Source organism: Oncorhynchus gorbuscha, linkage group LG12 (assembly GCF_021184085.1).
Source record: "Oncorhynchus gorbuscha isolate QuinsamMale2020 ecotype Even-year linkage group LG12, OgorEven_v1.0, whole genome shotgun sequence".
Classification (NCBI taxonomy): Eukaryota; Metazoa; Chordata; class Actinopteri; order Salmoniformes; family Salmonidae; genus Oncorhynchus; species Oncorhynchus gorbuscha.
Genome location: NC_060184.1, coordinates 48,371,855 through 48,390,783, shown reverse-complemented (window position 1 = coordinate 48,390,783; position 18,929 = coordinate 48,371,855). Strand labels below are relative to the sequence as shown.

General features: G+C 38.6%; 13 non-coding genes across 13 annotated transcripts; all 13 read left to right on the top strand.

Moving 5' to 3' along the window:
* Positions 1 to 931: 931 nt before the first annotated feature.
* On the top strand, positions 932 to 1,004 carry trnar-ccg. Its single transcript has one exon. It is a non-coding gene; the product is annotated as a tRNA-Arg (tRNA).
* Positions 1,005 to 2,379: 1,375 nt separating this feature from the next.
* trnaq-cug lies at positions 2,380 to 2,452 on the top strand. The gene has a single exon. It is a non-coding gene; the product is annotated as a tRNA-Gln (tRNA).
* A 1,389-nt stretch (positions 2,453 to 3,841) lies between these two features.
* Positions 3,842 to 3,914, top strand: trnar-ccg. Its single transcript has one exon. It is a non-coding gene; the product is annotated as a tRNA-Arg (tRNA).
* A 1,380-nt stretch (positions 3,915 to 5,294) lies between these two features.
* trnar-ccg lies at positions 5,295 to 5,367 on the top strand. The gene has a single exon. It is a non-coding gene; the product is annotated as a tRNA-Arg (tRNA).
* Positions 5,368 to 6,750: 1,383 nt separating this feature from the next.
* On the top strand, positions 6,751 to 6,823 carry trnar-ccg. Its single transcript has one exon. It is a non-coding gene; the product is annotated as a tRNA-Arg (tRNA).
* A 1,380-nt stretch (positions 6,824 to 8,203) lies between these two features.
* On the top strand, positions 8,204 to 8,276 carry trnar-ccg. Its single transcript has one exon. It is a non-coding gene; the product is annotated as a tRNA-Arg (tRNA).
* A 1,375-nt stretch (positions 8,277 to 9,651) lies between these two features.
* trnaq-cug lies at positions 9,652 to 9,724 on the top strand. Its single transcript has one exon. It is a non-coding gene; the product is annotated as a tRNA-Gln (tRNA).
* Positions 9,725 to 11,108: 1,384 nt separating this feature from the next.
* Positions 11,109 to 11,181, top strand: trnar-ccg. Its single transcript has one exon. It is a non-coding gene; the product is annotated as a tRNA-Arg (tRNA).
* Positions 11,182 to 12,576: 1,395 nt separating this feature from the next.
* Positions 12,577 to 12,649, top strand: trnar-ccg. Its single transcript has one exon. It is a non-coding gene; the product is annotated as a tRNA-Arg (tRNA).
* Positions 12,650 to 14,031: 1,382 nt separating this feature from the next.
* trnar-ccg lies at positions 14,032 to 14,104 on the top strand. Its single transcript has one exon. It is a non-coding gene; the product is annotated as a tRNA-Arg (tRNA).
* A 1,383-nt stretch (positions 14,105 to 15,487) lies between these two features.
* On the top strand, positions 15,488 to 15,560 carry trnar-ccg. Its single transcript has one exon. It is a non-coding gene; the product is annotated as a tRNA-Arg (tRNA).
* A 1,382-nt stretch (positions 15,561 to 16,942) lies between these two features.
* On the top strand, positions 16,943 to 17,015 carry trnar-ccg. The gene has a single exon. It is a non-coding gene; the product is annotated as a tRNA-Arg (tRNA).
* Positions 17,016 to 18,394: 1,379 nt separating this feature from the next.
* Positions 18,395 to 18,467, top strand: trnar-ccg. The gene has a single exon. It is a non-coding gene; the product is annotated as a tRNA-Arg (tRNA).
* The last annotated feature ends 462 nt before the right edge of the window (positions 18,468 to 18,929 follow it).

The window sequence follows — 18,929 nt, the reverse complement described above, 5'->3', positions numbered from 1 at the left end:
TTGAGGCTGGCCAGTGAGGCAGCGTAGTCCACTACTTTTCCCACACTCCACTTGGAACAGAAGAACATGGGCAGGCTGGAGTCTTTGCCCTCTTTGGGAAGGAAGACGTTGAAATAGTTCCACTCTTTCTGGAAAACAAAATGAATAAGATGTAGACTTGTATATAAAACATAATAAAATGCAAAACCCCCCAAAAGACACTGATTCTTTAAATCAGGGGAGTACATGTCCTGTCCCCAACCCCCTCATTCTGAAATTACATTTTTGTCCCCCCAAGTTCTATCGTTGGAATGTGATACAAAACGAGGCTACGGTATACTTTACGACCATGCGGTCACCTCCAAGCAGTCGGATAGGCTGTTTGGAGTGTTTATCCAACTGGTGAAAAAATTAAAAAATAATAATAGTTATGTCCCCCCCATTTCGAAAACCAAAGTTGCACCCCTGCTTTAGACTGTATATAATGTATTTTGAACTCATTTTTCATTTCAAAACTTGAGACATCTATGGCTTTGTGTTTTGTGAAAAAACTGCACATTTTAAAGTGGCCTTTTATTGTCCCCAGCATAGATTGTACATCTCAATTGTCAGTAGGAACCACATTTGTTTAAGCAAGTCAGCCATATCAGCTACAGTATGTTTTTTTAAGGCAGTAAATGAGGCTGAATGAACTGTTTCGCTGCCAGACAAGGCTACGCTGATAGCCAGGTGTAGCAGTGGTAAGGATGTTTTGGTGCTGAAAAGAAAGCTCTGCTGTTGGGAAAGCTTTATATGGGGCCTAACTGTTTGTGGGTACCGTTTGTCACTGTTATAGTGCAATGAATGTATTCTTTAATGTTGTATTGTCTTGTGTAATGGCTTTGCTGGCATGCATCAAAACGTTTCAAGTATGTTTGCCCCACCAAGATGTAATTTTCTTTTGTGAATAAGAGATCCAGTGGCCTAATGGATAAGGCATCAGCCTCCGGAGCTGGGGATTGTGGGTTCAAGTCCCACCTGGGTCTCTTGAAAGCAGCTGTGCATTAAATAAATGGCCAGACATGACTTGGTTCTAGCTAACATCAACTTAAATGAACAGTTTTGCTTTAATCAATATCTGTACTAAATTCCTGATTCAAATAGTGAATTCAAAATACATGAAGCGTTACTCAATAGTAGGAGTGCTATAAAAGTGACAATTGGAACCCCTCTTCCACCAAACAATCTACAGCTTTATTAATCATAAAAACATCTTCATAGTATTCAAATGACTCCAATAGATCTAGTGAGTCAGGATTTGTATTATTGTGAAATGTATTGTGACAAACATGATTGTGAAACTACACGTTATAATAAATGTTAATTTGAATGTTGATTCGTATTTGTATGATGATAACGGTAGAATAGGTTTGTCTACTTGGAGCCTGCTGCTAGTGGCTGTTTTCTTTTAGATTAGTTGTTAGTATATTGTTGTTGTTCTTGAGGCTGGCCAGTGAGGCAGCGTAGTCCACTACTTTTCCCACACTCCACTTGGAACAGAAGAACATGGGCAGGCTGGAGTCTTTGCCCTCTTTGGGAAGGAAGACGTTGAAATAGTTCCACTCTTTCTGGAAAACAAAATGAATAAGATGTAGACTTGTATATAAAACATAATAAAATGCAAAACCCCCAAAAGACACTGATTCTTTAAATCAGGGAGTACATGTCCTGTCCCCAACCCCCTCATTCTGAAATTAGATTTTTGTCCCCCAAGTTCTATCATTGGAATGTGATACAAAACGGGGCTACGGTATACTTTACGACCATGCGGTCACCTCCAAGCAGTCGGATAGGCTGTTTGGAGTGTTTATCCAACTGGTGAAAAAATTAAAAATAATAATATTTATTTATGTCCCCCCCATTTTGCACCCCTGCTTTAGACTGTATATAATGTATTTTGAACTCATTTTTCATTTCAAAACTTGAGACATCTATGGCTTTGTGTTTTGTGAAAAAACTGCACATTTTAAAGTGGCCTTTTATTGTCCCCAGATTAGATTGTACATCTCAATTGTCAGTAGGAACCACATTTGTTTAAGCAAGTCAGCCATATCAGCTACAGTATGTTTTTCTTAAAGGCAGTAAACGAGGCTGAATGAACTGTTTTGAGTGCCAGACAAGGCTACGCTGATAGCCAGGTGTAGCAGTGGTAAGAATGTTTTGGTGCTGAAAAGAAAGCTCTGCTGTTGGGAAAGCTTTATATAGGGCCTAACTGTTTGTGGGTACCGTTTGTCACTGTTATAGTGCAATGAATGTATTCTTTAATGTTGTATTGTCTTGTGTAATGGCTTTGCTGGCATGCATCAAAACGTTTCAAGTATGTTTGCCCCACCGAGATGTAATTTTCTTTTGGGAATAAGAGATCCAGTGGCCTAATGGATAAGGCATCAGCCTCTGGAGCTGGGGATTGTGGGTTCAAGTCCCACCTGGGTCTGTTGAAAGCAGCTATGCATAAATAAATGGCCAGACATGACTTGGTTCTAGCTAAGATCAACTTATATGATCAGTTTTGCTTTAATCAATATCTGTACTAAATTCCTGATTCAAATAGTTTAATTCAAAATACATGAAGCGTTACTCAATAGTAGGAGTGCTATAAAAGTGACAATTGGAACCCCTCTTCCAGGTCATGACTGCAAACAATCAACAGCTTTATTAATCATAAAACATCTTCATAGTATTCAAATGACTCCAATAGATCTAGTGAGTCAGGATTTGTATTATTGTGAAATGTATTGTGACAAACATGATTGTGAAACTACACGTTATAATAAATGTTAATTTGAATGTTGATTCGTATTTGTATGATGATAACGGTAGAATAGGTTTGTCTACTTGGAGCCTGCTGCTAGTGGCTGTTTTCTTTTAGATTAGTTGTTAGTATATTGTTGTTGTTCTTGAGGCTGGCCAGTGAGGCAGCGTAGTCCACTACTTTTCCCACACTCCACTTGGAACAGAAGAACATGGGCAGGCTGGAGTCTTTGCCCTCTTTGGGAAGGAAGACGTTGAAATAGTTCCACTCTTTCTGGAAAACAAAATGAATAAGATGTAGACTTGTATATAAAACATAATAAAATGCAAAACCCCCAAAAGACACTGATTCTTTAAATCAGGGAGTACATGTCCTGTCCCCAACCCCCTCATTCTGAAATTACATTTTTGTCCCCCAAGTTCTATCGTTGGAATGTGATACAAAACGAGGCTACGGTATACTTTACGACCATGCGGTCACCTCCAAGCAGTCGGATAGGCTGTTTGGAGTGTTTATCCAACTGGTGAAAAAATTAAAAATAATAATAGTTATGTCCCCCCATTTCGAAAACCAAAGTTGCACCCCTGCTTTAGACTGTATATAATGTATTTTGAACTCATTTTTCATTTCAAAACTTGAGACATCTATGGCTTTGTGTTTTGTGAAAAAACTGCACATTTTAAAGTGGCCTTTTATTGTCCCCAGCATAGATTGTACATCTCAATTGTCAGTAGGAACCACATTTGTTTAAGCAAGTCAGCCATATCAGCTACAGTATGTTTTTTTAAGGCAGTAAATGAGGCTGAATGAACTGTTTCGCTGCCAGACAAGGCTACGCTGATAGCCAGGTGTAGCAGTGGTAAGGATGTTTTGGTGCTGAAAAGAAAGCTCTGCTGTTGGGAAAGCTTTATATGGGGCCTAACTGTTTGTGGGTACCGTTTGTCACTGTTATAGTGCAATGAATGTATTCTTTAATGTTGTATTGTCTTGTGTAATGGCTTTGCTGGCATGCATCAAAACGTTTCAAGTATGTTTGCCCCACCAAGATGTAATTTTCTTTTGTGAATAAGAGATCCAGTGGCCTAATGGATAAGGCATCAGCCTCCGGAGCTGGGGATTGTGGGTTCAAGTCCCACCTGGGTCTCTTGAAAGCAGCTGTGCATTAAATAAATGGCCAGACATGACTTGGTTCTAGCTAACATCAACTTAAATGAACAGTTTTGCTTTAATCAATATCTGTACTAAATTCCTGATTCAAATAGTGAATTCAAAATACATGAAGCGTTACTCAATAGTAGGAGTGCTATAAAAGTGACAATTGGAACCCCTCTTCCACCAAACAATCTACAGCTTTATTAATCATAAAAACATCTTCATAGTATTCAAATGACTCCAATAGATCTAGTGAGTCAGGATTTGTATTATTGTGAAATGTATTGTGACAAACATGATTGTGAAACTACACGTTATAATAAATGTTAATTTGAATGTTGATTCGTATTTGTATGATGATAACGGTAGAATAGGTTTGTCTACTTGGAGCCTGCTGCTAGTGGCTGTTTTCTTTTAGATTAGTTGTTAGTATATTGTTGTTGTTCTTGAGGCTGGCCAGTGAGGCAGCGTAGTCCACTACTTTTCCCACACTCCACTTGGAACAGAAGAACATGGGCAGGCTGGAGTCTTTGCCCTCTTTGGGAAGGAAGACGTTGAAATAGTTCCACTCTTTCTGGAAAACAAAATGAATAAGATGTAGACTTGTATATAAAACATAATAAAATGCAAAACCCCCAAAAGACACTGATTCTTTAAATCAGGGAGTACATGTCCTGTCCCCAACCCCCTCATTCTGAAATTACATTTTTGTCCCCCAAGTTCTATCGTTGGAATGTGATACAAAACGAGGCTACGGTATACTTTACGACCATGCGGTCACCTCCAAGCAGTCGGATAGGCTGTTTGGAGTGTTTATCCAACTGGTGAAAAAATTAAAAATAATAATAGTTATGTCCCCCCATTTCGAAAACCAAAGTTGCACCCCTGCTTTAGACTGTATATAATGTATTTTGAACTCATTTTTCATTTCAAAACTTGAGACATCTATGGCTTTGTGTTTTGTGAAAAAACTGCACATTTTAAAGTGGCCTTTTATTGTCCCCAGCATAGATTGTACATCTCTACTGTCAGTAGGAACCACATTTGTTTAAGCAAGTCAGCCATATCAGCTACAGTATGTTTTTTTAAGGCAGTAAATGAGGCTGAATGAACTGTTTGCTGCCAGACAAGGCTACGCTGATAGCCAGGTGTAGCAGTGGTAAGGATGTTTTGGTGCTGAAAAGAAAGCTCTGCTGTTGGGAAAGCTTTATATATATGGCCTAACTGTTTGTGGGTACCGTTTGTCACTGTTATAGTGCAATGAATGTATTCTTTAATGTTGTATTGTCTTGTGTAATGGCTTTGCTGGCATGCATCAAAACGTTTCAAGTATGTTTGCCCCACCAAGATGTAATTTTCTTTGTGAATAAGAGATCCAGTGGCCTAATGGATAAGGCATCAGCCTCCGGAGCTGGGGATTGTGGGTTCAAGTCCCACCTGGGTCTGTTGAAAGCAGCTGTGCATTAAATAAATGGCCAGACATGACTTGGTTCTAGCTAACATCAACTTAAATGAACAGTTTTGCTTTAATCAATATCTGTACTAAATTCCTGATTCAAATAGTGAATTCAAAATACATGAAGCGTTACTCAATAGTAGGAGTGCTATAAAAGTGACAATTGGAACCCCTCTTCCACCAAACAATCTACAGCTTTATTAATCATAAAAACATCTTCATAGTATTCAAATGACTCCAATAGATCTAGTGAGTCAGGATTTGTATTATTGTGAAATGTATTGTGACAAACATGATTGTGAAACTACACGTTATAATAAATGTTAATTTGAATGTTGATTCGTATTTGTATGATGATAACGGTAGAATAGGTTTGTCTACTTGGAGCCTGCTGCTAGTGGCTGTTTTCTTTTAGATTAGTTGTTAGTATATTGTTGTTGTTCTTGAGGCTGGCCAGTGAGGCAGCGTAGTCCACTACTTTTCCCACACTCCACTTGGAACAGAAGAACATGGGCAGGCTGGAGTCTTTGCCCTCTTTGGGAAGGAAGACGTTGAAATAGTTCCACTCTTTCTGGAAAACAAAATGAATAAGATGTAGACTTGTATATAAAACATAATAAAATGCAAAACCCCCAAAAGACACTGATTCTTTAAATCAGGGAGTACATGTCCTGTCCCCAACCCCCTCATTCTGAAATTACATTTTTGTCCCCCAAGTTCTATCGTTGGAATGTGATACAAAACGAGGCTACGGTATACTTTACGACCATGCGGTCACCTCCAAGCAGTCGGATAGGCTGTTTGGAGTGTTTATCCAACTGGTGAAAAAATTAAAAAATAATAATAGTTATGTCCCCCCATTTGAAAACCAAAGTTGCACCCCTGCTTTAGACTGTATATAATGTATTTTGAACTCATTTTTCATTTCAAAACTTGAGACATCTATGGCTTTGTGTTTTGTGAAAAAACTGCACATTTTAAAGTGGCCTTTTATTGTCCCCAGCATAGATTGTACATCTCAATTGTCAGTAGGAACCACATTTGTTTAAGCAAGTCAGCCATATCAGCTACAGTATGTTTTTTTAAAGGCAGTAAATGAGGCTGAATGAACTGTTTCGAGCTGCCAGACAAGGCTACGCTGATAGCCAGGTGTAGCAGTGGTAAGGATGTTTTGGTGCTGAAAAGAAAGCTCTGCTGTTGGGAAAGCTTTATATAGGGCCTAACTGTTTGTGGGTACCGTTTGTCACTGTTATAGTGCAATGAATGTATTCTTTAATGTTGTATTGTCTTGTGTAATGGCTTTGCTGGCATGCATCAAAACGTTTCAAGTATGTTTGCCCCACCGAGATGTAATTTTCTGTTGGGAATAAGAGATCCAGTGGCCTAATGGATAAGGCATCAGCCTCCGGAGCTGGGGATTGTGGGTTCAAGTCCCACCTGGGTCTGTTGAAAGCAGCTATGCATTAAGATAAATGGCCAGACATGACTTGGTTCTAGCTAAGATCAACTTAAATGATCAGTTTAGCTTTAATCAATATCTGTACTAAATTCCTGATTCAAATAGTGAATTCAAAATACATGAAGCGTTACTCAATAGTAGGAGTGCTATAAAAGTGACAATTGGAACCCCTCTTCCACCAAACAATCTACAGCTTTATTAATCATAAAAACATCTTCATAGTATTCAAATGACTCCAATAGATCTAGTGAGTCAGGATTTGTATTATTGTGAAATGTATTGTGACAAACATGATTGTGAAACTACACGTTATAATAAATGTTAATTTGAATGTTGATTCGTATTTGTATGATGATAACGGTAGAATAGGTTTGTCTACTTGGAGCCTGCTGCTAGTGGCTGTTTTCTTTTAGATTAGTTGTTAGTATATTGTTGTTGTTCTTGAGGCTGGCCAGTGAGGCAGCGTAGTCCACTACTTTTCCCACACTCCACTTGGAACAGAAGAACATGGGCAGGCTGGAGTCTTTGCCCTCTTTGGGAAGGAAGACGTTGAAATAGTTCCACTCTTTCTGGAAAACAAAATGAATAAGATGTAGACTTGTATATAAAACATAATAAAATGCAAAACCCCCAAAAGACACTGATTCTTTAAATCAGGGAGTACATGTCCTGTCCCCATCCCCCTCATTCTGAAATTACATTTTTGTCCCCCAAGTTCTATCGTTGGAATGTGATACAAAACGAGGCTACGGTATACTTTACGACCATGCGGTCACCTCCAAGCAGTCGGATAGGCTGTTTGGAGTGTTTATCCAACTGGTGAAAAAATTAAAAATAATAATAGTTATGTCCCCCATTTCGAAAACCAAAGTTGCACCCCTGCTTTAGACTGTATATAATGTATTTTGAACTCATTTTTCATTTCAAAACTTGAGACATCTATGGCTTTGTGTTTTGTGAAAAAACTGCACATTTTAAAGTGGCCTTTTATTGTCCCCAGCATAGATTGTACATCTCAATTGTCAGTAGGAACCACATTTGTTTAAGCAAGTCAGCCATATCAGCTACAGTATGTTTTTTTAAGGCAGTAAATGAGGCTGAATGAACTGTTTCGCTGCCAGACAAGGCTACGCTGATAGCCAGGTGTAGCAGTGGTAAGGATGTTTTGGTGCTGAAAAGAAAGCTCTGCTGTTGGGAAAGCTTTATATGGGGCCTAACTGTTTGTGGGTACCGTTTGTCACTGTTATAGTGCAATGAATGTATTCTTTAATGTTGTATTGTCTTGTGTAATGGCTTTGCTGGCATGCATCAAAACGTTTCAAGTATGTTTGCCCCACCAAGATGTAATTTTCTTTTGTGAATAAGAGATCCAGTGGCCTAATGGATAAGGCATCAGCCTCCGGAGCTGGGGATTGTGGGTTCAAGTCCCACCTGGGTCTCTTGAAAGCAGCTGTGCATTAAATAAATGGCCAGACATGACTTGGTTCTAGCTAACATCAACTTAAATGAACAGTTTTGCTTTAATCAATATCTGTACTAAATTCCTGATTCAAATAGTGAATTCAAAATACATGAAGCGTTACTCAATAGTAGGAGTGCTATAAAAGTGACAATTGGAACCCCTCTTCCACCAAACAATCTACAGCTTTATTAATCATAAAAACATCTTCATAGTATTCAAATGACTCCAATAGATCTAGTGAGTCAGGATTTGTATTATTGTGAAATGTATTGTGACAAACATGATTGTGAAACTACACGTTATAATAAATGTTAATTTGAATGTTGATTCGTATTTGTATGATGATAACGGTAGAATAGGTTTGTCTACTTGGAGCCTGCTGCTAGTGGCTGTTTTCTTTTAGATTAGTTGTTAGTATATTGTTGTTGTTCTTGAGGCTGGCCAGTGAGGCAGCGTAGTCCACTACTTTTCCCACACTCCACTTGGAACAGAAGAACATGGGCAGGCTGGAGTCTTTGCCCTCTTTGGGAAGGAAGACGTTGAAATAGTTCCACTCTTTCTGGAAAACAAAATGAATAAGATGTAGACTTGTATATAAAACATAATAAAATGCAAAACCCCCAAAAGACACTGATTCTTTAAATCAGGGGAGTACATGTCCTGTCCCCAACCCCCTCATTCTGAAATTACATTTTTGTCCCCCCAAGTTCTATCATTGGAATGTGATACAAAACGAGTCTACGGTATACTTTACGACCATGCGGTCACCTCCAAGCAGTCGGATAGGCTGTTTGGAGTGTTTATCCAACTGGTGAAAAAATTAAAAAAAATAATATTTATTTATGTCCCCCCATTTTGCACCCCTGCTTTAGACTGTATATAATGTATTTTGAACTCATTTTTCATTTCAAAACTTGAGACATCTATGGCTTTGTGTTTTGTGAAAAAACTGCACATTTTAAAGTGGCCTTTTATTGTCCCCAGATTAGATTGTACATCTCAATTGTCAGTAGGAACCACATTTGTTTAAGCAAGTCAGCCATATCAGCTACAGTATGTTTTTCTTAAAGGCAGTAAACGAGGCTGAATGAACTGTTTTGAGTGCCAGACAAGGCTACGCTGATAGCCAGGTGTAGCAGTGGTAAGATGTTTTGGTGCTGAAAAGAAAGCTCTGCTGTTGGGAAAGCTTTATATAGGGCCTAACTGTTTGTGGGTACCGTTTGTCACTGTTATAGTGCAATGAATGTATTCTTTAATGTTGTATTGTCTTGTGTAATGGCTTTGCTGGCATGCATCAAAACGTTTCAAGTATGTTTGCCCCACCGAGATGTAATTTTCTGTTGGGAATAAGAGATCCAGTGGCCTAATGGATAAGGCATCAGCCTCTGGAGCTGGGGATTGTGGGTTCAAGTCCCACCTGGGTCTGTTGAAAGCAGCTATGCATAAGATAAATGGCCAGACATGACTTGGTTCTAGCTAAGATCAACTTATATGATCAGTTTAGCTTTAATCAATATCTGTACTAAATTCCTGATTCAAATAGTGAATTCAAAATACATGAAGCGTTACTCAATAGTAGGAGTGCTATAAAAGTGACAATTGGAACCCCTTCCTTCCACCAAACAATCAACAGCTTTATTAATCATAAAAACATCTTCATAGTATTCAAATGACTCCAATAGATCTAGTGAGTCAGGATTTGTATTATTGTGAAATGTATTGTGACAAACATGATTGTGAAACTACACGTTATAATAAATGTTAATTTGAATGTTGATTCGTATTTGTATGATGATAACGGTAGAATAGGTTTGTCTACTTGGAGCCTGCTGCTAGTGGCTGTTTTCTTTTAGATTAGTTGTTAGTATATTGTTGTTGTTCTTGAGGCTGGCCAGTGAGGCAGCGTAGTCCACTACTTTTCCCACACTCCACTTGGAACAGAAGAACATGGGCAGGCTGGAGTCTTTGCCCTCTTTGGGAAGGAAGACGTTGAAATAGTTCCACTCTTTCTGGAAAACAAAATGAATAAGATGTAGACTTGTATATAAAACATAATAAAATGCAAAACCCCCAAAAGACACTGATTCTTTAAATCAGGGAGTACATGTCCTGTCCCCATCCCCCTCATTCTGAAATTACATTTTTGTCCCCCAAGTTCTATCGTTGGAATGTGATACAAAACGAGTCTACGGTATACTTTACGACCATGCGGACACCTCCAAGCAGTCGGATAGGCTGTTTGGAGTGTTTATCCAACTGGTGAAAAAATTAAAAATAATAATAGTTATGTCCCCCCATTTCGAAAACCAAAGTTGCACCCCTGCTTTAGACTGTATATAATGTATTTTGAACTCATTTTTCATTTCAAAACTTGAGACATCTATGGCTTTGTGTTTTGTGAAAAAACTGCACATTTTAAAGTGGCCTTTTATTGTCCCCAGCATAGATTGTACATCTCAATTGTCAGTAGGAACCACATTTGTTTAAGCAAGTCAGCCATATCAGCTACAGTATGTTTTTCTTAAAGGCAGTAAACGAGGCTGAACGAACTGTTTCGCTGCCAGACAAGGCTACGCTGATAGCCAGGTGTAGCAGTGGTAAGGATGTTTTGGTGCTGAAAAGAAAGCTCTGCTGTTGGGAAAGCTTTATATAGGGCCTAACTGTTTGTGGGTACCGTTTGTCACTGTTATAGTGCAATGAATGTATTCTTTAATGTTGTATTGTCTTGTGTAATGGCTTTGCTGGCATGCATCAAAACGTTTCAAGTATGTTTGCCCCACCGAGATGTAATTTTCTGTTGGGAATAAGAGATCCAGTGGCCTAATGGATAAGGCATCAGCCTCCGGAGCTGGGGATTGTGGGTTCAAGTCCCACCTGGGTCTGTTGAAAGCAGCTATGCATTAGATAAATGGCCAGACATGACTTGGTTCTAGCTAAGATCAACTTATATGATCAGTTTAGCTTTAATCAATATCTGTACTAAATTCCTGATTCAAATAGTGAATTCAAAATACATGAAGCGTTACTCAATAGTAGGAGTGCTATAAAAGTGACAATTGGAACCCCTCTTCCAGGTCATGACTGCACCAAACAATCAACAGCTTTATTAATCATAAAAACATCTTCATAGTATTCAAATGACTCCAATAGATCTAGTGAGTCAGGATTTGTATTATTGTGAAATGTATTGTGACAAACATGATTGTGAAACTACACGTTATAATAAATGTTAATTTGAATGTTGATTCGTATTTGTATGATGATAACGGTAGAATAGGTTTGTCTACTTGGAGCCTGCTGCTAGTGGCTGTTTTCTTTTAGATTAGTTGTTAGTATATTGTTGTTGTTCTTGAGGCTGGCCAGTGAGGCAGCGTAGTCCACTACTTTTCCCACACTCCACTTGGAACAGAAGAACATGGGCAGGCTGGAGTCTTTGCCCTCTTTGGGAAGGAAGACGTTGAAATAGTTCCACTCTTTCTGGAAAACAAAATGAATAAGATGTAGACTTGTATATAAAACATAATAAAATGCAAAACCCCCAAAAGACACTGATTCTTTAAATCAGGGGAGTACATGTCCTGTCCCCATCCCCCTCATTCTGAAATTACATTTTTGTCCCCCAAGTTCTATCGTTGGAATGTGATACAAAACGAGTCTACGGTATACTTTACGACCATGCGGACACCTCCAAGCAGTCGGATAGGCTGTTTGGAGTGTTTATCCAACTGGTGAAAAAATTAAAAATAATAATAGTTATGTCCCCCATTTCGAAAACCAAAGTTGCACCCCTGCTTTAGACTGTATATAATGTATTTTGAACTCATTTTTCATTTCAAAACTTGAGACATCTATGGCTTTGTGTTTTGTGAAAAAACTGCACATTTTAAAGTGGCCTTTTATTGTCCCCAGCATAGATTGTACATCTCAATTGTCAGTAGGAACCACATTTGTTTAAGCAAGTCAGCCATATCAGCTACAGTATGTTTTTCTTAAAGGCAGTAAATGAGGCTGAATGAACTGTTTCGCTGCCAGACAAGGCTACGCTGATAGCCAGGTGTAGCAGTGGTAAGGATGTTTTGGTGCTGAAAAGAAAGCTCTGCTGTTGGGAAAGCTTTATATAGGGCCTAACTGTTTGTGGGTACCGTTTGTCACTGTTATAGTGCAATGAATGTATTCTTTAATGTTGTATTGTCTTGTGTAATGGCTTTGCTGGCATGCATCAAAACGTTTCAAGTATGTTTGCCCCACCGAGATGTAATTTTCTGTTGGGAATAAGAGATCCAGTGGCCTAATGGATAAGGCATCAGCCTCCGGAGCTGGGGATTGTGGGTTCAAGTCCCACCTGGGTCTGTTGAAAGCAGCTATGCATTAGATAAATGGCCAGACATGACTTGGTTCTAGCTAAGATCAACTTATATGATCAGTTTAGCTTTAATCAATATCTGTACTAAATTCCTGATTCAAATAGTGAATTCAAAATACATGAAGCGTTACTCAATAGTAGGAGTGCTATAAAAGTGACAATTGGAACCCCTTCTTCCACCAAACAATCTACAGCTTTATTAATCATAAAAACATCTTCATAGTATTCAAATGACTCCAATAGATCTAGTGAGTCAGGATTTGTATTATTGTGAAATGTATTGTGACAAACATGATTGTGAAACTACACGTTATAATAAATGTTAATTTGAATGTTGATTCGTATTTGTATGATGATAACGGTAGAATAGGTTTGTCTACTTGGAGCCTGCTGCTAGTGGCTGTTTTCTTTTAGATTAGTTGTTAGTATATTGTTGTTGTTCTTGAGGCTGGCCAGTGAGGCAGCGTAGTCCACTACTTTTCCCACACTCCACTTGGAACAGAAGAACATGGGCAGGCTGGAGTCTTTGCCCTCTTTGGGAAGGAAGACGTTGAAATAGTTCCACTCTTTCTGGAAAACAAAATGAATAAGATGTAGACTTGTATATAAAACATAATAAAATGCAAAACCCCCAAAAGACACTGATTCTTTAAATCAGGGAGTACATGTCCTGTCCCCAACCCCCTCATTCTGAAATTACATTTTTGTCCCCCAAGTTCTATCGTTGGAATGTGATACAAAACGAGGCTACGGTATACTTTACGACCATGCGGTCACCTCCAAGCAGTCGGATAGGCTGTTTGGAGTGTTTATCCAACTGGTGAAAAAATTAAAAATAATAATAGTTATGTCCCCCCATTTCGAAAACCAAAGTTGCACCCCTGCTTTAGACTGTATATAATGTATTTTGAACTCATTTTTCATTTCAAAACTTGAGACATCTATGGCTTTGTGTTTTGTGAAAAACTGCACATTTTAAAGTGGCCTTTTATTGTCCCCAGCATAGATTGTACATCTCAATTGTCAGTAGGGACCACATTTGTTTAAGCAAGTCAGCCATATCAGCTACAGTATGTTTTTCTTAAAGGCAGTAAACGAGGCTGAACGAACTGTTTCGCTGCCAGACAAGGCTACGCTGATAGCCAGGTGTAGCAGTGGTAAGGATGTTTTGGTGCTGAAAAGAAAGCTCTGCTGTTGGGAAAGCTTTATATAGGGCCTAACTGTTTGTGGGTACAGTTTGTCACTGTTATAGTGCAATGAATGTATTCTTTAATGTTGTATTGTCTTGTGTAATGGCTTTGCTGGCATGCATCAAAACGTTTCAAGTATGTTTGCCCCACCGAGATGTAATTTTCTGTTGGGAATAAGAGATCCAGTGGCCTAATGGATAAGGCATCAGCCTCCGGAGCTGGGGATTGTGGGTTCAAGTCCCACCTGGGTCTGTTGAAAGCAGCTATGCATTAGATAAATGGCCAGACATGACTTGGTTCTAGCTAAGATCAACTTATATGATCAGTTTAGCTTTAATCAATATCTGTACTAAATTCCTGATTCAAATAGTGAATTCAAAATACATGAAGCGTTACTCAATAGTAGGAGTGCTATAAAAGTGACAATTGGAACCCCTCTTCCACCAAACAATCTACAGCTTTATTAATCATAAAAACATCTTCATAGTATTCAAATGACTCCAATAGATCTAGTGAGTCAGGATTTGTATTATTGTGAAATGTATTGTGACAAACATGATTGTGAAACTACACGTTATAATAAATGTTAATTTGAATGTTGATTCGTATTTGTATGATGATAACGGTAGAATAGGTTTGTCTACTTGGAGCCTGCTGCTAGTGGCTGTTTTCTTTTAGATTAGTTGTTAGTATATTGTTGTTGTTCTTGAGGCTGGCCAGTGAGGCAGCGTAGTCCACTACTTTTCCCACACTCCACTTGGAACAGAAGAACATGGGCAGGCTGGAGTCTTTGCCCTCTTTGGGAAGGAAGACGTTGAAATAGTTCCACTCTTTCTGGAAAACAAAATGAATAAGATGTAGACTTGTATATAAAACATAATAAAATGCAAACCCCCCAAAAGACACTGATTCTTTAAATCAGGGAGTACATGTCCTGTCCCCAACCCCCTCATTCTGAAATTACATTTTTGTCCCCCAAGTTCTATCGTTGGAATGTGATACAAAACGAGGCTACGGTATACTTTACGACCATGCGGACACCTCCAAGCAGTCGGATAGGCTGTTTGGAGTGTTTATCCAACTGGTGAAAAAATTAAAAATAATAATAGTTATGTCCCCCCCATTTCGAAAACCAAAGTTGCACCCCTGCTTTAGACTGTATATAATGTATTTTGAACTCATTTTTCATTTCAAAACTTGAGACATCTATGGCTTTGTGTTTTGTGAAAAAACTGCACATTTTAAAGTGGCCTTTTATTGTCCCCAGCATAGATTGTACATCTCAATTGTCAGTAGGAACCACATTTGTTTAAGCAAGTCAGCCATATCAGCTACAGTATGTTTTTCTTAAAGGCAGTAAACGAGGCTGAACGAACTGTTTCGCTGCCAGACAAGGCTACGCTGATAGCCAGGTGTAGCAGTGGTAAGGATGTTTTGGTGCTGAAAAGAAAGCTCTGCTGTTGGGAAAGCTTTATATGGGGCCTAACTGTTTGTGGGTACCGTTTGTCACTGTTATAGTGCAATGAATGTATTCTTTAATGTTGTATTGTCTTGTGTAATGGCTTTGCTGGCATGCATCAAAACGTTTCAAGTATGTTTGCCCCACCAAGATGTAATTTTCTTTTGTGAATAAGAGATCCAGTGGCCTAATGGATAAGGCATCAGCCTCCGGAGCTGGGGATTGTGGGTTCAAGTCCCACCTGGGTCTGTTGAAAGCAGCTGTGCATTAAATAAATGGCCAGACATGACTTGGTTCTAGCTAACATCAACTTAAATGAACAGTTTAGCTTTAATCAATATCTGTACTAAATTCCTGATTCAAATAGTGAATTCAAAATACATGAAGCGTTACTCAATAGTAGGAGTGCTATAAAAGTGACAATTGGAACCCCCCTTCCACCAAACAATCTACAGCTTTATTAATCATAAAAACATCTTCATAGTATTCAAATGACTCCAATAGATCTAGTGAGTCAGGATTTGTATTATTGTGAAATGTATTGTGACAAACATGATTGTGAAACTACACGTTATAATAAATGTTAATTTGAATGTTGATTCGTATTTGTATGATGATAACGGTAGAATAGGTTTGTCTACTTGGAGCCTGCTGCTAGTGGCTGTTTTCTTTTAGATTAGTTGTTAGTATATTGTTGTTGTTCTTGAGGCTGGCCAGTGAGGCAGCGTAGTCCACTACTTTTCCCACACTCCACTTGGAACAGAAGAACATGGGCAGGCTGGAGTCTTTGCCCTCTTTGGGAAGGAAGACGTTGAAATAGTTCCACTCTTTCTGGAAAACAAAATGAATAAGATGTAGACTTGTATATAAAACATAATAAAATGCAAAACCCCCAAAAGACACTGATTCTTTAAATCAGGGGAGTACATGTCCTGTCCCCAATCCCCCTCATTCTGAAATTACATTTTTGTCCCCCAAGTTCTATCGTTGGAATGTGATACAAAACGAGGCTACGGTATACTTTACGACCATGCGGTCACCTCCAAGCAGTCGGATAGGCTGTTTGGAGTGTTTATCCAACTGGTGAAAAAATTAAAAATAATAATATTTATGTCCCCCATTTCGAAAACCAAAGTTGCACCCCTGCTTTAGACTGTATATAATGTATTTTGAACTCATTTTTCATTTCAAAACTTGAGACATCTATGGCTTTGTGTTTTGTGAAAAAACTGCACATTTTAAAGTGGCCTTTTATTGTCCCCAGCATAGATTGTACATCTCTATTGTCAGTAGGAACCACATTTGTTTAAGCAAGTCAGCCATATCAGCTACAGTATGTTTTTCTTAAAGGCGGTAAACGAGGCTGAACGAACTGTTTCGCTGCCAGACAAGGCTACGCTGATAGCCAGGTGTAGCAGTGGTAAGGATGTTTTGGTGCTGAAAAGAAAGCTCTGCTGTTGGGAAAGCTTTATATGGGGCCTAACTGTTTGTGGGTACCGTTTGTCACTGTTATAGTGCAATGAATGTATTCTTTAATGTTGTATTGTCTTGTGTAATGGCTTTGCTGGCATGCATCAAAACGTTTCAAGTATGTTTGCCCCACCAAGATGTAATTTTCTTTGTGAATAAGAGATCCAGTGGCCTAATGGATAAGGCATCAGCCTCCGGAGCTGGGGATTGTGGGTTCAAGTCCCACCTGGGTCTGTTGAAAGCAGCTGTGCATTAAATAAATGGCCAGACATGACTTGGTTCTAGCTAACATCAACTTAAATGAACAGTTTTGCTTTAATCAATATCTGTACTAAATTCCTGATTCAAATAGTGAATTCAAAATACATGAAGCGTTACTCAATAGTAGGAGTGCTATAAAAGTGACAATTGGAACCCCTCTTCCACCAAACAATCTACAGCTTTATTAATCATAAAAACATCTTCATAGTATTCAAATGACTCCAATAGATCTAGTGAGTCAGGATTTGTATTATTGTGAAATGTATTGTGACAAACATGATTGTGAAACTACACGTTATAATAAATGTTAATTTGAATGTTGATTCGTATTTGTATGATGATAACGGTAGAATAGGTTTGTCTACTTGGAGCCTGCTGCTAGTGGCTGTTTTCTTTTAGATTAGTTGTTAGTATATTGTTGTTGTTCTTGAGGCTGGCCAGTGAGGCAGCGTAGTCCACTACTTTTCCCACACTCCACTTGGAACAGAAGAACATGGGCAGGCTGGAGTCTTTGCCCTCTTTGGGAAGGAAGACGTTGAAATAGTTCCACTCTTTCTGGAAAACAAAATGAATAAGATGTAGACTTGTATATAAAACATAATAAAATGCAAAACCCCCAAAAGACACTGATTCTTTAAATCAGGGGAGTACATGTCCTGTCCCCAACCCCTCATTCTGAAATTACATTTTTGTCCCCCAAGTTCTATCGTTGGAATGTGATACAAAACGAGGCTACGGTATACTTTACGACCATGCGGTCACCTCCAAGCAGTCGGATAGGCTGTTTGGAGTGTTTATCCAACTGGTGAAAAAATTAAAAATAATAATAGTTATGTCCCCCATTTCGAAAACCAAAGTTGCACCCCTGCTTTAGACTGTATATAATGTATTTTGAACTCATTTTTCATTTCAAAACTTGAGACATCTATGGCTTTGTGTTTTGTGAAAAAACTGCACATTTTAAAGTGGCCTTTTATTGTCCCCAGCATAGATTGTACATCTCAATTGTCAGTAGGAACCACATTTGTTTAAGCAAGTCAGCCATATCAGCTACAGTATGTTTTTTTAAGGCAGTAAATGAGGCTGAATGAACTGTTTCGCTGCCAGACAAGGCTACGCTGATAGCCAGGTGTAGCAGTGGTAAGGATGTTTTGGTGCTGAAAAGAAAGCTCTGCTGTTGGGAAAGCTTTATATGGGGCCTAACTGTTTGTGGGTACCGTTTGTCACTGTTATAGTGCAATGAATGTATTCTTTAATGTTGTATTGTCTTGTGTAATGGCTTTGCTGGCATGCATCAAAACGTTTCAAGTATGTTTGCCCCACCAAGATGTAATTTTCTTTTGTGAATAAGAGATCCAGTGGCCTAATGGATAAGGCATCAGCCTCCGGAGCTGGGGATTGTGGGTTCAAGTCCCACCTGGGTCTGTTGAAAGCAGCTGTGCATTAAATAAATGGCCAGACATGACTTGGTTCTAGCTAACATCAACTTAAATGAACAGTTTTGCTTTAATCAATATCTGTACTAAATTCCTGATTCAAATAGTGAATTCAAAATACATGAAGCGTTACTCAATAGTAGGAGTGCTATAAAAGTGACAATTGGAACCCCTCTTCCACCAAACAATCTACAGCTTTATTAATCATAAAAACATCTTCATAGTATTCAAATGACTCCAATAGATCTAGTGAGTCAGGATTTGTATTATTGTGAAATGTATTGTGACAAACATGATTGTGAAACTACACGTTATAATAAATGTTAATTTGAATGTTGATTCGTATTTGTATGATGATAACGGTAGAATAGGTTTGTCTACTTGCAGCCTGCTGCTAGTGGCTGTTTTCTTTTAGATTAGTTGTTAGTATATTGTTGTTGTTCTTGAGGCT